We start from the raw sequence: 27,119 nt of genomic DNA, 5'->3' as shown, positions 1-27,119 counted from the left end.
ACACTAGGGAGGGATTGCAGGCATAAGAGACCATTTACAGATACTTGCAGATATTTCAGCGTAAGGGAATAGGAAAAAGAGATTGTGCGGGGAAATACTCGTAAAATGTAGTTATAGATTTGTATGGAATAAATACAAATTTTGTAGTCTTCTGCCATCGATTAATGGACGTCTTTTATGTCTTATATTTTGCAGATCTTCCAATAATGGCAACTGCAGGAACTATATCATTTGTTAAACATAAAACCTTTTATTAAGCAAAGGATCCCTCTTTTTTTTGAAGAAAATGCAGAAAAACCAAGTAAGAGTTGTGGCTTCTTACCTTTTACTTTACCTTTGATGACTTGCCCACTGAAAAATCTACCAAAATTACAACTATTTTATACTTATACTAAGAGACAAGCCCCCTGATCACTCGCTTCACTCGCTCGCTCGGGCGCTACGACCCAAAATTTTTTTATATAATAAAGAGATTACTTCAAAACCCTTCCCTTATTAATACTATTTTCTCCCACTCCATTGAAACACAAAGCTTTGATTAAATACAAACCCCATGGGAATATATCTGTACCCAAAAATTCGTTTGAGTGTAAAAACCGATTCGCAGTCAAACGAAACGCGACCAAAGTCCAAACTCGAATGCCAATTACAAGCGATACTCCCTGCAAAGGCAAACACTTGATGTCGCATTCTAGTGTGAGTGTATGGTGGGTATATTCGTGTGTGTGTGTGTGTTGGCAGTTAATATGATGACGCTTAAACATGGCTAAAAAGCATTATGGCAGGCAAAGTCAATTAGAGCAGTGCACGAACTACTGGCAACGCCATTCCCTGCCAGGGCAACGATCCCGGCTGCCCGCCTAACCCCAGGGCTCTTCCTGGTCCTGGTCGTGGTCCTAGTCCTGCTCCCCGGCTGTAAGTGAATCCAATCCATATTTGTGGCAAATTGTGTTGGCTCTGGCATTTCGCATCCCCTTCAATGTTAAACTCCCCCCCCACAAAATACAGAGTACAACACTTGATGAGCCGTGATTTTGGTTTCGGGGGGTTTTTGTTTGTCAATTTGGTTGAATTTGGCAACGTGCTTTGGAAGCAATTGAGACGATGTCTCCACGGTGATCCCTTTAGCACGGCCAATCCTTTGCTTTTCCCTGCCATTTCTTTGGGCCCGGAGTGTATTTTTAAACGAATTTCAGGTGAGCCAGGAGCCAAGCCGAAAATATCTCGTAGCTTCAAGCCGAAGCTCTATCTCTTCCTCTGGGGGCGGGCTCTGGCTTGAAATATTTAGGGGACATTATGGGGGGAGGGAACTACCGTTGAGGAAGCCCCCACCGGGTATTTTATCGTAAACTTCAACTGCCAGAGCGGCGCGTCAAGGATAGGATATTCGCAGATGTGTGTGTATGTGTGGGATTCGAAAAGGATGGTGGGCAACCCATAGACTATATCAATATTGGCCTAATGGCAATGACAACGACAGCGTTTAGCTAACCATAAAAACCAATGACAACTCTTACAACAGGAAGAGAGGAAAAAGGTTGCGTCAGAAGGGCAGACAGGACAATGCGAAATGCTAATCCAATTGAGTGGCGACTCCTGGACGGCTCCTCCAGACGGCAATAATCATAAACAGATATTTATATTATTTATCTCGGCCTCGTCCTGCCTTATGTATTAATCTCCCCCACCAAAAACCCACATGGACCTCGGACCTGGCCGAAAACTCCACTGGCCAAGATGCTCTCCAGCCTAATTGCAGTCCTCGCTGCTCGGCTCTCGCTTGGGGGCACATTCTCGTAATGACACGAAACGAGTTCAAAGCTAAGTTGGCTCATATAGTTTTTCATTAGGTTTTGGGTGTATAAGCCCTTTGATGACCGCCTTTTAAGTCTAATTAACTGCTAATTAGGCAATAAATCATTATTACTCAAATTTCAGAGGGCGGAACGATGACTGGATGGGGAGGTGGAGTCCAGTAGTTGTGTGACACGGGACACTGGACACATTGAAATAAATTCATAAGTTGTGGGGTTTGCGTTATAGGAACAGCGAACTGGGGATACACTAACTATTTGTGGGATAGAACAACTTGTAATTGATTTAAAGTCTCAAAGTCCCCCAATATTTAAGTTTTATGAGTTCCTTTTTTTACAATCTCTATGAAAAGTTCCATAATCCTTGGCACTAAACTTAAGAAACTATTGTATAAAATTGCAGATCAATACTGTAACTGGCTTTGGAGTTATAAGAGTGTTACTAGATGAACAAAATTTATGGCTTAGAAAATTTTAAGCCCATTTCATTCCGTGGGTTCCTGTGTGGGACACAACCACAACAAATTTCTTAATGCTAACTCTTTTAGATCCCAAGATCATATAGTTTATCATCTTGAAACTGTATGAAAACCAAATAGCTTATAGAAAATTACATCATAAAACTCTATAAAACTTTTTTAAGACATTATAGGGAACCGTTTATAAGTAAAAAGTTGTTAAAATACTGGGAAAAATCAGATAGATTTCAATATCTATACTCTAAAATCCCCTCATTAGAATGATAGAGTAAATATATAGATATAATCACTCTTATAAGAAAAACTCTATTCCCCCACTATGTTTTTCAGACTCCCTCTCTATTCTAGATACCAATATTCAATAGATGATAATTTCCAATCATTATTTCATTAGAAAACCGCATAAAATGCAGAATTATGTGCCTCATACAATTGTAAAAGGCAAATCCAAAAACCCGGAAACTTCTGACCTCACTCTCGTATCAAAAATAAAAACCCAAACCATTCATCAGATTCCTATGAAGAACTTCTACCCACCGAAAATTGGAGTCTTCCCTTGGGTGACTAAGCCAAATCCTTTCACCGATTCAATATGCCTTTCGTGAGGCATTTAACCCTGGTTAGCGTATCATAATTCATAAATAAAGTGTGACTAATGCCAATGGGAGCCCTCACCATGCGCTGGACGAGGCTTCACCGAGTGTAACTGCGATCCATTAAAGCAATAAAATTCATTCATTTATTATTTATTGTGATTACACCCATCGTCCATTGTTCTTCCTTCTTTGCCACTTTCTCTCTTCGCCCACTTCAGTGTGTTGTTCGAGGGAGGACTTTAAGTGGTAATTACAGTGTGCCACGCCCACACATGAAACGGGGAATGGAAATCATAAACATAAAGCTAAAAGGCGGCCGGCTGGGCTGGCAAATGAGCCAAAGCCAGGGCCCAAAAGGAGTAGCAGGGAGGCTAAGCAGATCATAAGCGTAAAGTGCTCTCAATACGGCATGGGTGAGAGGGGGGGCGGGGGTCCTTCAGAGTAGGGGTCAGCCTGCGTAACAAATGCAATAAATGCGAAAAAAGGACTTGAATTGTCCCCTCTCCCCCATCTCAAAGAACAACAAATGGCGACAGGCTGGAGCTCAAAGAGAAGGAGCAGGAAAGGGAGGAGGGACGACAGACTTTCCTTCCGTCCAAAAAGGGCATAATAATAATTCGTAAATTGATTGTGTTTAGTGAAGTTTGAATAAATTCAAAGAATAAATGAGAGGCGAATAGAGGAAGATCTCTCGACTATGAGATGCCCAGGGCCTTAAGAGATGAGAAGAAATATGGAGAGCAGGAACATGGGCTTCGTCAAGGGTTTGATCCCAACTTGATTGGACTAAAATCTAAAAACTAGAGACATAATCAAGCCAGAGAATAGTTTCATATCTGTAGGACTATAGCCAGCACAGGGACTCATCTGAAAGTGCTATAATAATGCTCCAGCTTCAATGAATTTTGATGGATAGGTTACCACATCTTCCTGTATAGCCGAGCTCTCCAAATTCTCCCATCGGCTGATCGTTCTCTTAAAGTTTCGATAGGGAAACAGAAAAAAGAAGAAACAGGGCCTTATCCTGATTATTACAAAATGCTCGCCAAAAACGCTTTCTGCCGGCCGTTACATCCCTCTGCATGCATTCAATACACCTTTAAGTACTGGGTATAGAACGATGCACAGAATGAACGACGACATGGAGGACAACCCATAGCAGAAGTCGGCAGGATAATCCACTAAAATTTACAACAACGGAAACAGCAACAGGAAAAAGGCATGAGTCCAAAGCCAGCAGCAGCAGCACCACCACCACCACCACCATCAGAATCTAACAAATAAAAATAAATTTCTCGCTCGATGAGGACCAAAAAAGCACCGAACATATGCGCGCTGATGAGTTACTCGAGGGGCGGGGGGTGGGGTGTGTGTGGCCGTGTGGGCGTGGAAGAGTCTTGCAGAATGAAATAAAAATGGAAAGCAAAGCAAAACTTATGACTGTCAGCAGATAAAGCGAAAGCTGCCATGAAAGGACCAAAACCAGAGCCAAGAATCGAGACAGCAAACGAAACGCAGAGATGGCTGGGCGAGTGGGTGGTGGAGGTGGAGGTGGAGTGTGTCTGCCACACATCCATATCTGTCTCTCCCTCTGGTTTCTGTGTCCTGTGCTGTTGCGCTGCCAGGAAGGAGACAGAACAGAACAGGACGAGGACTATCAAAGTGAAATGCTAAAGCAGCCAAAATCCACGAAATAATGGCAGACACAACATGGGAAACAACTGCGACAACAACGCATGAGATGGAGCAGGATCAAGTGGGTATGTACAGAGTTACAGAGGAAGGACACTGTTGGAGAGATGGACACACCATGCAAGTGATAGTAAAAATCCTAGCTGGAAGCCACGGTGTTGGCCAACCATTGCCATTCGGTGTCATTTGGCATCATCATCAATATGGCTAAAAGGACAATGCGTTAAATGCGAGAAGCTGCAAGCAGCTGAAGATGGTATCCCACCCCTCTTCCCCCACCGCCCGCCGCCCACCGCCCACCGCATATCCTCTTTTTGTCAAGGAGCCGTGTCCTCGTGTCTGTATAGGTGACATCTGGGGCAATGAGTGCGCATATTGTCCTGCCTCTCTAAGCTGTCGCAATGCTTTGGGAGGGAACAGATGATGAAAGCAACAGCGACAAACAGGACAAAGAAAAAATGAAACCATTAAATGTACTTCGCTGGGCAGGCGGTAGGTACTCTCTGCCCCCTGCCACATGTGGGCCTATTGGAAATCTTTAGAATTGATTTGGTGGCTAAGATGACAGTACAAGCCTAAGCAACTTTAATCTCTCCCTCCTAGAGGGAATGTCAATAAATATTGTTTCACATAAAATTTCAACAGCAATGCTTTGGTTCTAGGCTCAAAATATTCATTCCAGTAAAATCCTAAATTCAACAAGACAAATTTTTATTTATTTGGCAAAATTCCAGCATTTGGTGTCTATACCAATCCAAATCACGGTTGAGGGATTCAAAATTGGAGGGACGACGACCACCGCAAACTCAACCAGGGCCTGTACATTTTTCAAATATGTATTCCACTGGTAGCTTGTGAGCCTTCCGCGATTGAAGAATATTTTTCTGAATGCACAGCTTCATCAGCCAGTTGATCTCGAGGTAATTGGCGCCCTCCAGCAACTCACAGATGTTGTTCAAGTCTTCGCGCAGGAACTCCTTGTCCCAGTCGCCGGTCTGCACTTCGATCTCCAGGGCCGGGACGGGTTGGGCTTGTTCACCCATTGGGGCTCCTTGTCGTCCTTGTGAAACTCGGCCCATATGAGGATCTTCAACAGCACCTCACTGCGGATGCCGTGCAGCGGTATGACGGCATCCTCCGTGCTCTCCTCCGGGCACGCCCTGCACATGGCGCGTATCACGTTGGAGCGATTCATCAGTTCTAGCTCGGCATGAATGATTTTTTCCGTCTTTGGTCTCAAAAGAAATCATTTTAATCCAAATTTTCAGTCAGTGTTTTCAAAGACAATAAATTTAAGCAAATGCACCTTTGTTTTTTTTTTCGCTTCAACATGTGATTGTCGATTTTTTGTGACCTCAGCCCTGTTTATTTTTTTACGAAATACGGTCTCACTAGCTTCCAGAAAAACTATGTCCGTAAGCTGCTGACTCATTGTTAGAACAGAGATGGCCTGAGGCCTGATTACCGAAGTTGTTTTGGTAATGGAAATGGATTTTAGGAGTTTGAACCGTTGAAAGCAGCTCCGAATGGACGACGACTTTCGTTTAAAAAAATTGTATAAAGTAACGTAAATTATGTTTATAGAAAACTTATTAATTTAGCGGAAAAAATTGTTTTCCTTTTGAAAATCGAGTTGGAAAAGCTTTTAAAACAGCAGAAAAGTCAAAAGTTATTGCGCTGTACATTCATGTATAGGTAGGTATTGTTTCTACATTCTACATACTTATGTACATGACATCGAAGTTTGATGTTTACTTTTAGGCTACCGAAATGTATCCAAGACACGTAGAAAGCATGTAATATGTGATAGCTTGATGATCGCATCGTCAGATGTCGCCACTGTGCATGTCAAAAGAATGTACTACGATTTTCGTGTTACACATAGAAAATGTGTTGGATCGAGGCAATCCCCAAATACTGGGGATCTTTGGTCGTTAGACTTTCAAACTGAACTTTGAAAAATTCAAGAAATTTACATTTAACGAACTCCGAACGTTGTATGCCAGGAAAACTTCGTTACTTGTAATTGAATAATAGAACGAGTGCATATAAAATGCAATACCTTTATTCAATTAAGCCTCTTCGGTAGTACATTCTGTATGATTATCCAGTGCTGAATGGCACTCCCCCCAAATATCACCTCATCCCCTACTCCTTTCCGCACGACTGCTTTCTTCCAGGAGTACACCACTGTCCCTCTCTCGCCCCCTCAGAGCCACTGGCCCTATACCATCTTCACAGACTATCGACAGTTTGCACAAATGGGGCCATAAATATGCATTGTGTCACATTAGTGTGCGTGTCTGTGTATGTGATTAAGTGTGTGTGTGTGTGTGTGTGTACGAGTATGTGAGTGCGTGTGCATATGGCCAAAGGGTGAGTTGGCTATATGTCACTGGAGGTTAATAGATTTTCTTTAGCGTGTCATCGGGGTCAGAGCAGACGCCAGAAGGAACACAGGAAGAGACACACACACACAGAGAACGCCAGAGAACGAGGGCCTGTGCACAGAAGGACGATATGAAGGAGTACTGCCAAGGAGAGGGCCGAGAGTCCAAGGGGTAAATGGACAGACGCTTCCGGCCACAGCCATAACAAGGCTAAGATGGTTAACTTTTTTCCGTCTGCAAAAAGAAATGGGGGAACATATATAAATATTTATAGAGATTTATAGAATTATATGTGAGCAAGTTTTTCCTATAGAAAATTGTCGGGAATTGTAGAAAATGCAATCGAATTTAGTTTAAATAAGTTTCAGCAGATGTTTAGCCATATTTCAAGCCACTTTCCATGGCATAAATATATTATTTTCTTATCATTAAGAGTCTACTTATTGGATGATTCATTTTAGAACACACACTATCCAAAATCATGTTTCAAATAAAAACAAACCAATTTGGTTCTCAAATTCCATTCTCCGTACATTCCATAGATTAACATTTTGATTTACTTCCATAAAATTCATTCGTTTCAAAATTTATTTTCCAAAAACAGATCAATACCAGAGAGATATATCTTCGCCCCCAAGTCTACAAAATGTGGCCTGGGCACCTGGCCCCCCAAAATTTTGATGTATTTAATTGCCTCATGTTGCCCCGCTCCGCTCCGCCCCGCCCAATCCATGTCCATTCCCCCTCTAAAGACCTCAACTCCTTCAACAAAGACATTCGAGATTTGGGCATTGCGTGAGTCAAGATTTTCTTTGGGGTTTCCCTCTTTCCCCTCCCCCAAGAGGCTGTGGAGTTTTTATTACAATTTTTGTTGGTCCACTCCCCCCCCCCCCATTGTGGGTGGGGGTGTGGGAGGGGGCGTGGGCAGGAACTGGCAGCAAGAGCTAATGGATTCTATTTAACTTCCACCGACTGCTAATGGATTTTTCTTGACCCCAAATGAAAATGCGCATCGAAATGCGATTGAAAAATGCTTATAAAAAATAGAAGAAGGAAGTAGCAGACACAGCAGAGAGGGAAGAAGAGAGCATAATGGAGCAATGAACACGAAAAAAAAAAAATAGCAGAGAATAATAGCAACAAACGAAGCTAAATGAATTGAAAATGGAAGTGAAATGCAGTGCTTCAAATGGGGTTACAGTGGCACGATAGAAAGGAAAATGGTTAGGTTGGTGGCCAAAGAGGGGGAGGGCATCTGTGGAAAGTGAGTGGCCCAGACCCAGCTGGTCGAAAAGCCAAGGTAATCTCTTAATTTGGTCGAAATTTCGGTTTGAAATTTGGTTGTTTTTTGGCCAAAGAAAATATTCTTTAAAAGGGGTTTAAAGATTCGTCTCTATTTATAGGGATATACCTACATATGTCGAAAGTATTTCCTAATCCTTAGAGATATTTCTAAGAGCGATAATTTTCTTAAAGATTGGGTCAATCTACCTTATAAATATCGGTTAAATATTATCTTGTTGATAAAACCTCTTGTTTAAGAAATGTTTTACTCCTACGATGGCATCCCTCTAATCTTTCAATCTGCAAAAACCCCATTTCTTTGCGATTTCTTGGTTATTTTTTGTCAGACCAATTTTCCTTGACTTTAAATTGACTTTTCGAATAGCAGCCCCCACAAAACTCCAGCTAATTATTACAAATAATTCTTAATTTTGATGAGCTCAACGAAAGGAAAGACGAAGAAAAAAGGGCACGAAATAAAGTTGAAAAAATAAAGTTATGCTTCAACAATTTTTTCTTTACGACCTCTTCTCCGCTGGGGGGCACCGGTGTGTAGGTGGCAGTGGCGGTAGGTCCAGTCCGTCCAACAATGCAACACTTTTTGGGAAAATTCTCCCACCGAAAAGAGAGGAGCGGTGAAATAAATCAACTTCCGCTTGGCCGGTCGCGGCACCCAAGAATAACCCAAACAAAACCGACGAAAAAAACAAAAAAAAAGTGAGACCTTTTGGGACCTTCTGACATAACTGCGAGTCAGTCACTCATCAGAGGCCTAGAATTTCGCCCACCTGTGAACGGACGGGGGGGGCAGGGTGAGAGGAGAGAGGAGAGGGTTGCTATGGTGCATCGTTCCGCTTGAGGTGCATGGAGTGGAATGGAGGAATGCTTTGCATAAGACAACAGCAAAACCTGACCTAACCAACAAGAGATATACTTCCGGTGACTCCCCGAAGATGGTCGCTGAATGCGCGTTAAAACTTCACTCCATCCCTACGCCACTCCACGCTCGTCTATCCATTGTTTGGGGGGGCACTTCACTTCACACACATACGATAATCATTTCACATTACGGTAAGATAATGATTTCATTATGTATTTTTCATGTTATTAATTATATTCCCTGCGCTCTCGGCCTGCCTGCAGTAGTGGGAAAATAATTATTGGTCTACAAATTTTCCTTCTTATACAATATCATGTGGATAATTGTATGAGTGTGAGTGTGTGTGTGTGTGTGTGTGCGGCCTGTGAAAAAGGAAGTCGAGGTCGGCGTCTGGTGAGACGACTGCTTAAAACTAATGACAGTTGCGTGTATCGGGCATCCAGCGGCGTCTTGATCTTGGAACAGAGGCAGGCAGGTGTGCCTAGGACTTGGAAAAGCCTCTCTTTGAAAGCGTGTTTGGTGGATGGGTTTTTAATGGCATTAGAAAATTGACTATGTTTTGATCATGCGGTGGGGCAGGTAAACAGCACAGCGGATGCGGTGGGGATCAGATCAGTGACCCTGAACTTGTTTCTGAAACGACAAGGGAACGATGGTAATGATAATAACTTGAAGATTTCATAAAATAGAAGACAAACATTGTTGGTCTTTATCGTTGCCCTAGGAACTGTGGTCTGAAAATAGAAGTCTTAGCTTATTCGAAAGAGAATCTACCAGGAATACCCTACACTAGGGCATACAATAGTCTTCATAGCCGAGCCCCATGTTCGATTCGCACCCACTGCTTTAATCGGTCTGCACTTCATTCCAAGAGCACTTCTTCATTGACAACTTGTCGCCGTTTGAGAGTGAGGACCATCCCAACTGTCACCCGATCTGTCTCTCTCTCTCTCTCTCTCTCTGGCACTCTTTCAGGGGCTATCATAAGAGCCACCAGGAGCCATGTCGCACCTCGCTTTAATATACATTGGGGCGTTCAGCGTCAGTGATGGATTTCATCCATCATGTTTTGAGTGCCGTTGAACGGGTATGATGCATCTGACTATCGAGCACTCGGAAAAATAATCGAAGGTCTTCGAAGCTTCGCTACTTCCACCAAAGAAACAGCCTCGTTAAATTCGAATATATCTTAACGATTTAGTGTGTATTCTAATAGATATTTCTTTTATTAATACAACCCAAATGGACATAATAGCCATCATATATTAAGACCATGGACCGTACTATTTTTCCGCTCTATTTCTGAAAATCTGAGGGCACTATCGTATGCAATCCATTATCTGCAATGGCAAAAGAGAGCGCGAAGAGGTGGCGAACCTTGATCTCTCTCTATCCTTGGCACTCTCTCAGCATTGCCTTAACTACAGTGTCTCTCGGGAGTCTAATTCTAAACAACCTAAAGAACCCTTTTTCGAGCACTATTTTTGCATTTCTCAAACAAAATCGAATCCCCGAAACTTGCCATAAAACCGAAGTCTTACTCCTTCCACGCCACGAGATCTATGGCAATCATTTCCCCTCACCAAGTAGGTTAATCGGCTCCACCTTCATTACGATCAATCAGTGATTGAACTTTCCACCTTTAGGGCAGGTCTGAAACCCAACCCAGCCCAACCTCTGGCCCCAAATTAGTCTTAAGCCTCTGGGGCATGCTCACACCTCACGCACGAGTTTTCTTTGAAGTTTTTTTTTTTGTTTTGTTTCTGGCGCCAGTTTTAAGTGGAGGAGCCATGTGTATCTGGGATGCAGCAGACTTCAATTTTGTATCTGGGATGCAGCAGACTTCAATTTTGTATCTGGGATGCACCAGAGTTTGTATCTGGCATTAAGCCAGCCCTAACCTTAGATGGCAATTAATCAAACGATTGGTTGGAGGACGGGGGGTAAACTCAAGTCCAATCGAGAATCGAATCTGTGTTTGAGTACATCTCTAATGCAGTGGAAATTGTTTATAAATTAATGTTGCTCTACACACCACAAAACACACACACACTCAGAGCAGAGCAGAGCGGAGAATGCTTCTCCCCTACTCGTACGAAATTGAATTGAAAATGTGGTTTGGAAAATTTCATTTACCGAAAATCAGATCCTTCGATTTGTTGTTTCTTCCATCAATTTGCAATTGTAACCGCAAATGAAGTCAGAGTCACAGAAGAACAGGATATGAACTGCATGGAGAGCAGAGCACATTATGAGTTACGGACAATTGCACAAGTAGCAGTCAAGACCCCACCCCCCCCACCCTGCCCCCCTGCCGGCATTGTAAAGGTCCCCCTTCCAGACCATTGTGTCTGTCCTCCCACCTCCCGCCCGCCCATTGTGTCTCTCGGCCTGTCCCTGAGGTGAAGAGAAGCCAACAAGAGCAATTATTAACCATAAACAATTGAGAAATTCCCACAGTTCTAGTGGGGGTTCGGGTTTCGAGAGAACGGAGAACGGAGAAGGGAGAACCCCTCCCCTCATACATGGTCCCAGGCGGCCGGCCTGGTCGTCTCTCCCTTAGGTAAGAAGGAAAGAACAGCTGTATAAGCACTGCGGGGCGGCCCCGGGAAGTGTTCCGCTTGAGGGTGGTGCCCCTTGGTTGCCCCCAGGAGCAGCAGGTTGCAGAAAGGAAAACTTGTTGAACTCTGGTTCTGAAACTGGACGACGATGACGATGTTTTCGTCCCGCTTCGTTGACTTCCCACCAAACAGAGTGCGGTGAGGGGTTGGCTGGCCGAGAGAGAGAGGGGGGTTGGGTCTTGAAGACATACAACTTAACCCAAGGGAGTGCCTGCCCCGGGAAGTGTCCTCATCATCATCATGGTTCGTCATCATCAACCTCGTTCAGACAAAATATCTGTTAGCACAACAAGTCAAAGGAGGAGGGTAAGGGGAAATTAGGTGGGAAAAGGAGGTATTACCAAGGATAAGGGGGACGATATACGGGGAAAAAATGAGGGTGGTACGGGTATTCTTTCTACCGGTGGTATTTTACTGTCGTTAAAGTGGGACGTTGGCTACATTTGCATCGGTTTTTGCACTTAAATAAAGATGGTTTTTATTGTCGCACTTTTTCACACGAAAAGGCTAGACAGTTTTGTGATTTTCACAGATTATGGTCCTACTTTTATTCATTGATGTCTTGGAAGAAAGGAATAGTATTCAAATAATACCCGAAATTCAAGTCTCCTCATGGAAATGGTTCTTTTTCCCGATAGAAGAAGATATTCTATGCTGAAGCCACTTTCAAAAGCCACCTGGTACCAAAGAAATGCATGGGCTCTCATTGCTTCTATTCCAACGGTTTTAATCAGCATAAAAGCTGTTGTTTTTTTCCTCAAAAACCATCGGTGGAAAACCCATCGTGCAACATCAGATCAGAGGCCCGCAAAGCCAAACAGTTTTCCGCTTAAATCAAAGACCTCGAACGACTGGGGTTACTGGTTCGAACTATTTTCAATTGAGATTTCCGCTCCGCTTCTGTTCTCTCTCTCTCTGTCTCTCTGTCTCCCTGTCTCTCTCTCTTTGAACAATAAACAAAATCAAATTTCTATAAACAAAAACAGTTTCTGCAATTTCCAAATGCCAAAAAGGGTCATCAGGTGTACAAACAACAAAGCCCCCTTGCCGTACCGCACCGTAGCGTCCTGCAAGAAGCAAAACCAACAAATATAGACTGGCAGAGTGGCTCAAGGCATGGGGGGGGGGGGGGGGAAGGACGAGGACGCTCTGGAGACAGTAAGGCTCAAGGGGTTGTCCGGACAACCCTGAAGACCAATTAATTGCAACCATGAAAAAACAGTCGACGGTCTTCCTTAAGTAAGCAAGTGTATTTGTTAGAGGGGTGTGGCCTGGCTGGGGGCCAGATTGGGGTGCCAAGACAAACGAGTTGGCCACTTCAAACGCGAGTCATTGACACAAAAAGGCAGGCGGGCACGGGGAGACGACAGGTTTGCAGAGGGTGTGGATGATGAAGTGATAAGAAAGCAGGCTGGGAACCAAGGGTAACCCTCGGGAGGCCACAAATTGAAACTCTAAGTGATGCGGGAACATAGAACAGAGAACTACGGATACTTAGGGATACATTTGATGATATAAGATGTCTGAAAAATAGTACCAATTCGGGAAACCCAACTCTTTTATACCCCCATCTTTTCCATGCTTTTTCAATCGATTTCTTTTACTCTCATTGCCCAGTAGCTGGCTTGTGCCCTGATTATCGTGTGGCATGCCCCTACTGGTACTGCTACTGCCACTGCCACATGCCATTGTTGCCACTTTCACGGTTCGAGCTTTTTTGGTCAATTTGTGCGAGATCCATATCGCGGTGCTGGCAATTTGGCAAACTTTTTGATGTATCAATAACAAGTCGCATCTCTGGCTCGCCGGAGAGACCCACTGGCCAGGGGCCACCTTCTCCAGAGCTCTGCTCTGCCCCCTCCGGAGTTGCCACCGGCTAACCAGTTGTCCACATATGAGGTCACATAACGGGACTCTTGTGGCAGACTCTGCCTCTGCCGGTCTCTTCACCTCCTCCTCCTCCTCCTCCTACTGCTGCTGCTGCCTCGCCTGCTATGTGGCTGCAACGACGCGTCGTGCTGCAGGCCAAAAACAAGTCCCAACAATTGCCTCAATTTGGCTCTGACTTTGTTGTTCAGCTGCTGCCCCTGCCCCTGCCACTGCCACACGTTGCATGCGTCTCTCATAACGGTAACCGGTACATACCCCTTCCATCCTCCCCTCCTCCTCTCTGCTTGTCGCGTTGTTAATTAATTTGGCATCAAGGCGTGCCAAAAAAAGAAAAAAACAAAATAATTTTTATTGGAGACCCCAAGAGAGAGAGAGAGAGAGCGAAATGTTGGCCAAGGCTAATAGAGTTGGCCACAGTCTCATCATAGATACGACAAAAAAGCTTTCAAGCCTACATAAACGGATTTTTGGTCTTTGGCATAGGATGCAAAAATGTTTTTGGTATCAAATACGGGAAGATTGGACCCTGCTGATGCCCTGGAAAAAAGAATCCAGATGGTTTGAGCAGTAGATGCCTAACTGGAGCTTGGGATATGGAAAATGGATCCTACATTCAAAATTCAACGTTTGTAATTGATGGAAGATCTCTTTCCCCTCTATATTCCTCCTTAGTGGACTTTAAAGCACCATTTTTTTAGGTTCTATAGCCAGCTTTACTAGACTTAAAATACCGATCAAAATAGAGCATTTTTCAAGTCGAAACCAACCAGAAATTTAACCAAAAATCGACACCAGTCCCCAGTGACTGGATGCAATCATTGAGGTGTGATGGAAATTTCTCCGGAGAAGCAAACTTTTCACAGAAATTAGACGATTTTCGGTAGCTTCGAATTTGTGGGCCTGGACTTTTTGTTCAGTTAAGTAGGAAGCTACTTTTTCCCCCCCTTCCAACCTCAAAGGAGAGAGAGAGATAGACAGACACACTGTTGTTGATACATTGGCCCCGAAATTTCTGGGTATTGTTGTGGCAACTCAATCGTCCTCCGATTGCGTCCTGCTGCTGCGGCGGAGTCGAATGGGGAGTCGGATGTGGGGGCCAAATCGTACCTCATTCTCGTAGTCGTACCCGTACTCGTACTCGTACTCGTCCTCGTTGTCGTCCTGCCACTTGCTACTAATTGAGCGCCAGTTGCAGTTGTGGATGCAGTTGGCAGAGTCCGAATCGAGTTCGAGGTTGGATGGACCGTACCCGTAGCCGTACCCGTACCCGGACCCCCCAATCCAATTATGCTGCCCAGCCCCCACTCTGTGATGCTCCTGATGGTTAGGCATTTCCTCAATTGCCGACACACTAAACAGGAAAAGCTGACCAAAGCATTTTCCTACCGATCCACATTTCCATTTCGTTTGCCTTGAGCTTTCTCTCCCTCTCTCTCTCTATCTCTCTCTCTGTCTGTCTGTGTGTGTGTTTTCCCCGCTTTTCTTTGCTTTTGGCACTCATCTGCTTTTGCTGTTGTCCATTGTCGGCCTTTCTGCTTTTCTGTGGTGCGCTGTCCTTCTGTCTTTCTGACTTTCTGCTTCTGCATTTCATTCACGTAAAATCTGCAAATTAAACCACCGAAAATTATTAATTTCCAGAGACGTGTTTCGTGTTAACCCATTGTTGACCCCCCCCCCCCCCTCCCTGGGGGTCCCTGACATACCCCGCAATACCAATACTCATCCCGAAATCCTCATTCCCCTGGCATTTTCTAGATTTCTCTTTCTATATTTCTACTTCCTTTTCTTGGTATACTCTTAAAAAGGGTATTACGATGCAGAAGGACACAAAAAGATACTCAAATAGTAGATACAACTCAATATTTTCCATTCCTATCGATTGTTTCGTAATTCTTGAAGCTATCTATGTGAGACTTTTCCCAGATCCCATTTATTGCTGGAAAATGTATATAACTCAGAACTTCTAAGATTATAACCCCTATATCATGAGTAGAATCGTTCAAAACTCAAGACTTTCTGAAGAAAACCAAATCCAATCCAAGAAACCCTAAGAAACGTCGCTTTATGGTAGTTTTCTATAGTTTTAGTTATAGATAGATACTTCATTCCGATCAAAATGGGATCACTATACCCCAAAGAATATGGTACCTTTAGGGATATCTTTCACCATCAAATTCTTTCAGTGAATTCTTCTTTTAGACAATCAATAATCCATGAAAAATATACAAAATCGAATGACTATATCATTAAGGAATCAACAACGACTAATCCCCAAGAGTATCTAAGCCTTTGTTTTAGTAAAAATCGATCTTATTCCTTCCTATACCTTTGGGGGCAATCACTTCCGTTTTCATTTTGCGTTGGTTTTTTTTCTTGCAATTAGCAACATGTGCTTGTTGGCCATAATTGCTGTTGGCCAACAAATGATATGAGCACACACCTAGTCCTAGCCCTATTATGTCCTCTCGCCCCTCTCCACCCACTGCCCCGCCCCCCCTCCGAAGCCACTGCATTTTGGGATAATTGTAAACGTCGATTGGTGGTTGGAGGAGTTTCTGTCGGTTTCCTTAGTTCTTTTTCTTTTCCTTTCTTTCCTTTCGGCGGTTGGGGCCTCAATTAGCAGCTCGATTCTGGCCAATTTGCACAAGGCCAGTGGGAAGTAGCCCCACACTGACCGCACACCCACCTGCACCTGCGAAAATGAGCAATTTTTGCATGTGAGTGGGCGGTCTGAGGTCTGAGAAACGCTTTTCCTTGAAACTTCTTAGAGGTTTTTCATTCTGTAACTCTTATTCGGGGAAGGAATGAGTGTAAAATGAGTAGAGAGTGGTGTGAGGCTTTGTGTAGTTAAAGAGGTTTGGTTAAACGTTGTTGGTAGTCGGTTTTATCCGCCTCTTTTCCACGGCAGACCAATGACCCTTATAGGCCGGAGGAAAAACCTTTCTTGTAACGAAATGATGGAATCTTGGGGGAAGAACTATAATACGAATCCTCTCATAATCTAGAATTTAACCAAAAAAACGTTTATCATTGTTTGCCCATTTCTGCTCCTATTTTCGTTCCTAATTTCCTAACAAACTTCATCCCTCACTTGTTTTAAAAATTTCTTAAGCGAATTATATCCCATTTTGAATAGGGATTATAACTACAATACTCATAGTTTTTCCATTAGTTCCATCACATTTCTTACTAATTTTCCTTATATTTCCCACATCACTTTCTACATTCCTCTCCCAATATTATGTGGGATATCCTCCCTTATTACCAACCAATTCCACCCTTAATTTATTACTCAATTTGGGGTATAATTACGCGCCGTATTTTAGTATTTCTTCGGCTGTTTCATCTTCTAATTTAATTTATTCCTTGCCTAATTACCTGCTCTAAAATATTCCATTCTTCTGATCTATTAACTAATTTTACCCTCGTTTTTGACTAAATATCTTAACAATATTCTTTTTTAACAGCTAGCCTTATCCTTACCTCATTTGATGTTTGATATCTTATTATTTCTTATAAAAATCGTAGCCAAAAAATACCCTTATTTCAGTTGGAGTTGTTCTCCTTTCGCTCTGCCCCCAAATCTCCCCTTAACTTTAACTTCAATCTAATATTAAAACTATTTTGTGGCTTCAAATAGACACAGACCACCAGCCCCCCTCTCCCCCCCTGGGAGAGGGATAAAAGAGGAAATTGCCGGGCAAATTGTGTTTCGTAAATGTCAAATGAAATATGCAATGCATCTAATGGATTAACAGACTCTCTGAAGCATCAATGCATCAAACTCTCCCTCCTCTCCATGGGGGGAAGAGTGGGAGCGGTTTCCAGAAGGTAGGAACGAGGGGGTGTGGCTACTGTAAGGGGCAGGAGGAGATCGAGTGGGTGGTCCGGTACTTTAACTAAAAAGTTGCCAATTACTTTTTAGTTTTTCCCCCTCCCTCACCCACACCCCTCCCAAGGCAAAAGTTTGCCAAAGTTTTTAGTTGTGTTTCGTAGAAAAATTGTAAAATTCTATGATGAAATTTAAAAACAATTTTAATCTGAATTTTTAAACTTTATTACATAAAAAAGGTTTTGATATACTACATTTTATAAGTATTTAGGCCATCCATGAAGGTGTTTATTGTTTTTTTTTCTCTAAGAAAAGTGGATATTATTATTATTATTATTTTTATATATATTGGAGATCGTATCATATGAGAAGTGTCGCTGGGCTCTTCAAGAATACTCCCCCGCGTTCGCTTTTATTTTGAGCTTTTAGCTTATGAAAATAGATGATCAGATTTTCCTTAAAAATTAACTAAAAGATCACATAGTCCATAGCCGATTATGGGTCGTTTTTGAAGTTGAATATTAACAAGTGTTTTTTTTTTTCAAATAATCAAAAATTTCGTGCTGGACCGTGCGTGCATTTTCGTGCCATTTTTTGGTCTTGTCAAACAATTTCAGTGCCTGCCCATCTCTAGCGCCCATCACTCTTTCTCTCTCTCTCCTTTTGAGACGAAGCATTCATGTGTAAGAGTAAAAGAGATGCATATATAAGTCGGCCGACGGCTGACAACAGCGCAGTCGCGACCTCAGTCACTGCGAGCTGAATTCTGCCTTGTTTTTGCTTCGAGAAGTAACGGCCGAAGCTGTAAAAAATAACGGCTGGTGTTTTTTGAGAAGAAGGAAAAGAGACAGATGTATCGGAAAAATAGAAACAGATCAAATTTCGAATGGAATAAGTCATTAAGTGGAAAAATGATAAACGGAGTGCAAAAAATCCTTCCTTTTGCGGTGCCAAAAGCCGGAGGTATTACGACGCTTTCGTATAATTATTTACAAAAAAAGTACGTATTGTGGAAGAGCTCTGTTTGAGATAGAGCCGCGGCCCTTGCCGCCTCTCACAGCGTTCCTTCTCGTTTTTGTTCGCTTTGTTGTAATTCGATTCACGAAAGAGAAGAAGAAAACACTTGAGGGATGCATTTTAATGGCTGCTATAGGAAGGAGGTGAAGTTGCGGCGGTTGCCCGCTCATTCGCTTCGATTAGAACGCAATTTTCCTGCTACTTCCCCAACTCTTGCCATTGTTGTGCCCCGAGAACGATTCGAAATTGCTCCATAAGGAACTCAATGGGAATTAAAATGTTGATTCGTTTGTTTGTTTGGTTTGGTTTTGGGCTTATCGCACATGAAGGAGGAACTGTTGGCGGCTGGAGAAATCAGAGAAGCAGCCCAAGAAAACGAAGCACTTGGCGCTAAACAATAAGAAATACTGAACCAATTGGTTTTTTTTCATTTTTTTTCGGAGGTCCCACTGTGACCGCCACTTGAGTGAGCTCTGGCCCCTGCCCCACCAACCAAAAATCTATTCCCTTTTGTGCCAGTCATCATCCGCTCCTGCTCCACATCCCCGTCTCCATCTCTCTCTAATTTAATTTCCAATTGCACATATAATCCGTTTTGTGGGGTGGGCTTTTTTCAAGTATTTGTCATAAAATTTGATGCGTAAATAATGCCCAAAATGTAATGGAAAACATTTTTTGTAATTGTCTGAAGGGGGGGACAACAGGAAAATGGTAAAGAAGGTGAATTCATTCTGTTCATTGTCTAAGATTTCTAATATGTTCTGGTATTGTTCGAAAAGGAAATGTAACATATGTGAAGCGTATTAAAAATCTAAAGAAAATGCTTGTCAGTTGCACAAATTCGTTGTTTGTATGATATGATTTGTGAAATGGATGAACGCTAAGGAACGGTAGGATTTGGTTCTTATAACGTAAGTTTCATTGGTTCAGTGCAGGGTATTGGAAGGGTCGAGCATTTCCAAGAACCGAACCGAACCGAGCAAGGCGAAGATTCAGCCGACGGCGACTGAGGTTACGACTGCGCGGCCCAGTTATGTGTGCATCTCTCTTACTCTTCTATACATGTGCACGCATGTACAATGTATGAAAACCCACCCTTCACTGCTACGCACCAAAAGGAAAGAAAGAGAGAGATGGGCACTAGAGATGGGCATGCACTGAAATTTTTCGTCAGGGCCCAGCACGATATCTGTATATACATATGTATGTATATAAATTAATTAAATATTTAATAAAACCCGGTCCCTGCCCAACTAATCTAATTCTGACAAAAGTCGCACAAACATATGCATATGTGGGATATACATATATGTATAATTTTTCCCCGAAAATCTGTTTTTTTAAATATAATGAATAATTTGATTATATAATATACATACATATGTGCATAAATACATAATACAAAACCCACCCTTTCGGCTACCTTGCAAAAGCAGAGAGAGAGAGCGAGAGACAGAGAGACAACAGCTGCGGCTGCGCTGTCGGCTGACGTATTTTTTTTTGTACGCAGAAGCAGGCGCATGCAAAATCACACACATACAGCGACAGCCGATATATCTCTCTCACTCTTGCAAGGCAGACCTGCGGCGGCGCGACTGCGCTGCTTCGAAGTCATTTTCGCAAATGGCGGCGCTGCCGATTGCTATAAAAAGGCGAGCACAGTCGAAACCACGCGGCATTATTTATTTTTTTTTTTACTTGAACACATCTACTCTACTAAGCTTAGTGCGCATGGAGTCAACACCATGGCACACTAGAACCACCGCACCTTAGAACCAGCGCAACCTGGTACCCTAAAACCTCCGCACCTTAGAACCAGCCCAACCTGGTACCCTAAAACCTCCGCACCATAGAACCAGCGCAATCTGGTACCCTGAAACCTCCGCACCATAGAACCACCGCACCATAGAATTTTGCCACTCGCAATCGACTATCCTTCTTGAGAGCGCCTTGGACCCTCGTAGTTTATCCATTAGACAAATGGAATGATTTAGTGTTCGAATCGTAGGTACTCGTATGAATATACGAGTACCAGTGCGCACCCTGCACTTGCGAGTCTATCACAAGTTTTGTCCTTGCTATCCTGACTTTAACCCTTCTGTTCCATGTTTTCGGCGGTTCGAGGTTAACATTCATTGCATTTAATTGTAATGTATTGTATTTAAATATAAAATATTATCACGCCTCGACAATACATTTGGGTGGCTTCTGCAGACTTATTGTATATTTTGTATTTGTATATCCCGATCAGTAGTAGGATTGCACTTGCGAGTCTATCACAAGTTTTGTCCTTGCTATTATTTGTGTATATAGTCCTCGCATGTTTTTTACGTTTTAAGATTATTATTTTCTTTATTCCTCGCCAACTTCTCCGTCTTGTCGATACAGCAAAAGTGGCTCTTGAACCTAGCTCCGATCTCAAGTTCTCTTCCGATCTAGTTCGCAGAACTCTCGTGGCTTTTCCAACTCATTCAACTCAAAATTTGTAGCAGTGTTCGTAGAGTTAAATTAAGTGCAAATATCGGTATCGGCTTCTTTATCGCTGCCTTCATTCCCTTCCAAGCGAAGTACGCTTCTTGGGCGCTCTCAAGAAGGATAGACGATTGCGAGTTATTTATATTTTCCACTAGCCATATTACACATTAATTAGCCAACAAGTTTCGGGATACCAAAGGCAAAACTTGTGATAAACTCGCAGGTGAAAATGTAGAAATTTAAAGTGCAAATAATAAAATACCCAGGCGGGAAGGGGGGTCAATGCGCCTCCCCCCTTCGTGAAATCCTGGGTATTAACCCTTTGAGTTATTTTTTTTTTTTTATTTGGTATTATTAGTGTTAGAATTAGCGTAAGAGGCGGCTTCCTTATCGTCTTCATTCCCCTCCAAGCGAAGTAAGCTTCTTGGCATTGGGCGTCTCCTGGCAGCGATAAATATCCCCAGTCTACACATGGGCGCTCTCAAGAAGGATAGACGATTGCGAGTTATTTATATTTTCCACTAGCCATATTACACATTAATTAGCCAACAAGTTTCGGGATACCAAAGGCAAAACTTGTGATAAACTCGCAGGTGAAAATGTAGAAATTTAAAGTGCAAATTATAAAATACCCTGGGGGGGAAGGGGGGTCAATGCGCCGCCCCCCTTTGTGAAATCCTGGGGGTATTATTATAGCTAACAAAATAGTGTAAAATTCAATGAAAGTGCGCAACCCAAGAAAAAAGGAGATGCAGATCCTTGCCGCTGTACTGATCTGATAGATATGGTCATTAGTTTTAATTGTGGATGCCACAGATTTTCGTCCTTTGTGGGGGCGCAAGTGGGCGGGGCAAACAGTAACAGTAACATATTACAGAAGTCTGGATGTTAAGGTTAAGGTTTTTTTTTATTAAAGTAACGCAAATTTCGAAAAATTAAAGTCACCGCAAAAAGAGTTTTTGTTTTTCGATGGTCAACTCTTTTGGTAGCACTCCACTCCTGCTTTGTCGTTTTCTTGTACTTCTTACCCTCTCTTTTGCCGCCTTCCTTTGCTTTTCTTACCTCCTGTCCAGGCAATTGACCAAAAGTCAACGTGTGTGTGTGTGTGTGTGTCTGTCTTTCGCGGCCTGTCTCTGCTTCGTCTCCTTCACATGTGTTTCCCTCTCCCTGTCTGTCCACTGTCCGCTGTCCGTCTGCTGGCCATCCAACTCGACGAACTTGACGGACAGGCCGCCGTCGCCGCCGTCGCTGTCCGTGCGGTTGTTGAGCTCTGCTCGCTCCCTCTCTTCCCCCTCCATTCTTTGCTCTGGTCTCTCTCTCTCTCTCTCGTTCTCTGGACACCTGCACTCCTCTGGCACACTGTTGCATGTTCTTGGTTCTCTCTGCCTGCGGTTTCCGTAGCTCTCCTTCGATTACATTGCGTGAGCGGCTGAAAGAAGTTGATGGAATGCTAGAAGGGGGAAGAGTATGAGGGGAAAGGGGAAAGGAACATGAGGAGGATGAGTATGATGATGTCTAGAAAGGGGATTGTGGAGGAATAGTGGAATGAGAGTGGCCAGAACGCACTTTATCCTCGAGAGATTCCCCCCTGCCCCCCCCCTCCCGTCAATGTTCCACTTCATTTTCTTATTGTTCTTTTGGCTCTGTTTTGTTGTTGTTTTCGTCATTCTGCTTCTTTGTTTGTCCTACCTGCAGCTGATCCTTTTATTGGGCCTCAGGCCTCAAGATAAACCATTGTCCAGGGATCTGTTGGGATGCTGCCAGGGGCAAGATCGATCATTCCATATCACAGTCGGACACTATATCATCGAAAAGTATTATAGGAACCTTTGTTCTGCAAGGGTTTATCTCTGTAGAATTCCCATTTTCTGCTGTCTACCCCCTTCCCTTCCCTGCTTTGACTCTTTTTGTGCAACGACTTCTTAGGCCTCTTCTCCCCCTACCCTTTCTGGCTTAATCTGTTTGTAATTCAAGCCCCCAAGCCCCATTCCCCAACCCAAGATCATGTTTTGGTTTTTAATTTCGTCTTCTCCTCCTCCTCCTTCTTTGGGTTGGGTCTTCAACTTCTTTTTTTTTTCTGATCCGAACTTCAAATCCGAACTTCTTTTTCTTCTCTTTCTTCCACTCCCACTTCTTCTTCTTCTTCCTTTTCTGTTTCTTCTTGTTTCTCAGCTTCTGTTGATGTTGGTTTTTTTTCTCAGTTTGTTTTTGTTTGGGTTCTTTAGGGGGTTTTTTGTTGTTGTTGTTGTTCGGGGTTTCAATTGTTCTTTGATTTTCAATCAGATCAAGAGATCAAAAATCAAAGTTTGGAATCGATTTCTGTCCGCTGCGGTAGAGCGGGGGGTACGGAAATATCTGATGTGTAAAAAAGGTTACGAATTTTACTTGAAATTATTTCTGAAGGCTACCGAAAGTCGACTTTAATCTTCTTATGGGCTAAGACCTGGGATAAGTCTGATTCCTCTCGCTCCCCTTGCTCCCACTTTCCCTAATTTTTTTTCAAGCCTTTTTCCGCTCTTAAGTGTCTTATTTTTAACCCTTTTACATTGTCTTTCTTATGATAGACCTTCCCGAAAAGAGCCTCAGTTCTAAGACTTTCCTATATAAATATAATGAATAATTCTCCAATGATCTTTCTCCCGTTTCTTATGGTAATATACATAGATCCTTTCTGGTATTCTCTCGGTCCCCCCCTTTAACACTTTCTTCTTCACCTTCTCTCGAATCTTCCCATTTTAATGCTCCTTCCCTTCCCTGATTCCCTTCCTTCTTTCTGTTCTCTCCACTAAATTCCTGTTCTCATCCACCCTCTTGTCTTTCCATTTCCGATCAAAATTCTTAGAAATCGGAAGAAAAACTTACACATTTCTACTACCAGAAGAGGGATATCAAGATGGTTAAGGTAGATTCAGCATATCCCTAATATTGTTGTCCAAGGAAGGTATCTTTTGCCCCCCACTCCTTGGGGGTCATTCCGTATGCGCCTCTCGTGCGTGGACATCCGCCCTGAAGATGGGCTCCCGGTGTCTGCGGCCGCCAGACGCCACCAAATGGGTATTTAATCAAAAATGCAATAAAAAATGGGTAGAAAGAGTATCACTACACAATCTGTTAAAAATTCATACGATTTTCCCTTCTTCTGCATCGAAAAACCAATGACAATAACAAACAACAAAAAATTGTCATGCAAAAAGCGTTCCCAAAAGAGTTTCACAGCCGCCAGCTTTGGTCAGCCGAAGAACATGTTTTCTTCAAAGGAAAAAAACAGGTTATTGGCAGAGAGGGAGGGGGCGGGGACAGTGGGTGGGAGAGATCGAAAGGTGTGCTGCCTCAGAGAGAGAGATCTAAAAGAAACGGCAGCCAAAAGCCAACATGAAGAGCGGGAGAGCGAGAAAGAACTCAAGAGACTCCAATGCATACACCTCCCCCCCCCCCCCCCCCTCACGAGCCGACGAAAGAAAAAACTGGTTAAAAGTAGATCGTTAAACCGCAATACGAAAACAGCGCATGTGTGCAAGCGAGACATCACACACACAGCCACACGTACGAAACGAGCTTCGAACTTGACGAAGTCTTTCGAAGCGAACTTGTTGCGTCTCTTGCATCGCCCCTAAGTCGCAAGCGGTTTTTCTCCTTCCACCAAGTATCACTATTTCTATCCCACTCGCTCACTTATTCCCCGTTTTCTTGTTAATACCATCTCCCTCTAACTTCATTGGCGCAGCTGGGACACACTGCTTGTTTTGCTGGCTAACTTGTTGCCGTTGTAACTGGTTTTTCCTCGATGGAAACTTGTTAACAGAACGGGTTCAAGAAACGCTAGAAAAGCGCACGCTGTTCAGGAGTTCGAAAAACGCGCAGAAAACGCGTCAAATCGCTGGAAAAACGCAACATGTTGCTAGTCGCTGGCTCTCTCTCTCAATTTCGAAATGTTAACAGAGAGAGGGCCCAGTGTTAAGGACTGTTAGCTGCTCTCTTGAATGTTATGCTTTTTCGAACTTATGTTCGGGCTTCGGCTCTCTCTCTCTCGGCTAGCCACGCAACATGTTTCCAGCAACCGCCGATTGACTAACGAAATATTTACTGCAAAATATTTATCAACATGGTATTTCGTGTATACAAAATATAGGCTATTTTCATTCGTCATATTTATACGCAAGAACTTTTCAACCAATCATTCCAGCATCCAACATGTTGTTTAGCAGCATGCTGCTGCTGCTCATGAACATTGCGCGAAATGAGCACGAGATCGAAATTATGCTATAGAAAGGTGTGTGCAACAGAGAAATGTGGCCCGGCAACATACCAGGTACACTACGCACCTCACCTCGCCGTGTTTGATCAACAATTTACTCTGTTTGGCTACAACAACTGTAAGCAATCACGGTATGTTGAGAATTGGGGTGGCTTTTACCCGACATGCGTTGAATTTTCTGCGCGGTGCTGACTGTTGTCCATACCTTTCTTCTGCCTTGCCGGCAGCACGTTTTCTAGCAACATGAGTCCCACAAAATAGTCTCACATGTAAACAAAACAAAAAAAGCGCACTTAAATAAGGATCCAAAGAAAAGCATTTTATTTGGCGACTGCCCCAAGACTTTTTTCCATGAACAAATAGAACATCTTTTTAATGTTCGCTCTCAAATGATATTCCAATGGATTGCATTTAAAATCGTGCCGCTGAATTTCAAATAATTTATATTTGGCGCGCAACACTTCGCTTAATCGAGTAAGGGATCTCTTTTAACCGGTAGCCAACAATGAGTCCCATTCCATGCACAAAAGTTGCTGCAACACAATTCGTATGGGCCAGACTCATGTGCCGAGAAAATCCGATGTGCCCGCAACATGGCGCGTCAACAAAGTGACGTCAAAAAAAAAAATCCGCCGGACCGAACGCACGCACCCTCTGTGAAATTTTCTGCCGAAAACCCGTTACGCCGCCGTCGCCGCGTCGTCGTCGCAGTCGCTGTTTAACAATAATAATAAAAATTACGAAATATTAAATGCAATTGTTTGCAACAATTAAAACAGAAAATTAAGGAGAATTCTGTATGAGAAAGAAGTGCAATAATCGAAAGGCAGCAACAATTCAAAGGCCCTCGAAAGTGCAAGAGTGTGTGTGTGCTTGTGTGTAAACAACAGTTAAGAAACCAACAACGAAAGAGGAGAAGAAGCCGAAGCGAAGACGAAGGAGTGCTCAAGAAGGAGAAGAAAAAAACCAAACCCCGCAGCAGCCAGGCAGCGCAGTCAACGCCGACGCCGGCTTGGCATCATTAGTTGGCGGCGACACGATCCACGGTCCACGATCCAGCGATCGTGCCCTCTCGCTCTAGTGCACGCAATTGCTTACCTGTCAAACAGGTTTCTTTTTCTTACGTCGCGCGCGCGTTTATATCGGATCGGTGTATCGGTGTGTGCGTGTGTGTGTGTGTTTGCTTCTTGGAAACCTTTCAAGCGTCAGGCGGCACTCTCCAGCTCTTTCGCTCTTTTGCAATGCAGCTACGACTCTAACAACAAAAGCGACAACAGCAACAACAAGAAAAGAAGTGTGTAACGGAGAAGCAGTGTGTGTTTGGTGGAAAAAATGCTTCAAGACCAGGCCTAAATCGTGTGTTGCTTAGTGTATGAGTGCATTCGGCCATTTTCGACATATGATTTTGTTGGTTTTTTCTTGATTTCCCCCTTGATTTTGTTGCAATATTCCCCAAAAGCAAAGAAAACCAAAACCATGTCGCGCAAAAACAAAAGCTAAACGAAGGGGAGAGAGAGATAGAGGAGTGGGAGCCGAACAGCCGTTATCTTAAAGGAATAGCGGGAGTAGGTGGAATAGGAGCAGCAAATCTGCAGCACCAGCGATAAAAGCAAAAACAAAGTGGTAGAAATAGCAACAAAACTGTGCAATCTTCGTATACGAACAACAAGAACAAAACGCAAAAGGATAACACACACATCTCCCACCCGAAAAAGCAAAAACGGAACAACAACAAGGCGACACAATGAGGAGAGCAGCAGCAATAGAAACGCAAAGAGGAGCGACGGAGAAGGCAACAACAACGACCCGCAACAGAAGCGGCAGCGGCGGCTGGAGGAGGGGAACAGCGCTAACTGTTTGTCACTTATTCTTGACCGGTAAGTGTCTTTTGCGG

General features: G+C 43.3%; 1 pseudogene; it reads right to left on the bottom strand.

Annotated features, from left to right (window-relative positions):
• Nucleotides 1–5,387: 5,387 nt before the first annotated feature.
• LOC6589280 lies at nt 5,388–5,831 on the bottom strand (annotated as a pseudogene).
• Between the last annotated feature and the right edge of the window lie 21,288 nt (nt 5,832–27,119).

The sequence above is a fragment of the Drosophila persimilis genome, unplaced genomic scaffold (assembly GCF_003286085.1).
Source record: "Drosophila persimilis strain 14011-0111.01,24,50 unplaced genomic scaffold, DperRS2 tig00000207-arrow-arrow-pilon, whole genome shotgun sequence".
Classification (NCBI taxonomy): Eukaryota; Metazoa; Arthropoda; class Insecta; order Diptera; family Drosophilidae; genus Drosophila; species Drosophila persimilis.
Note: the sequence above shows the minus strand (reverse complement) of the source record. Positions and strands in the feature narration are given on the sequence as shown.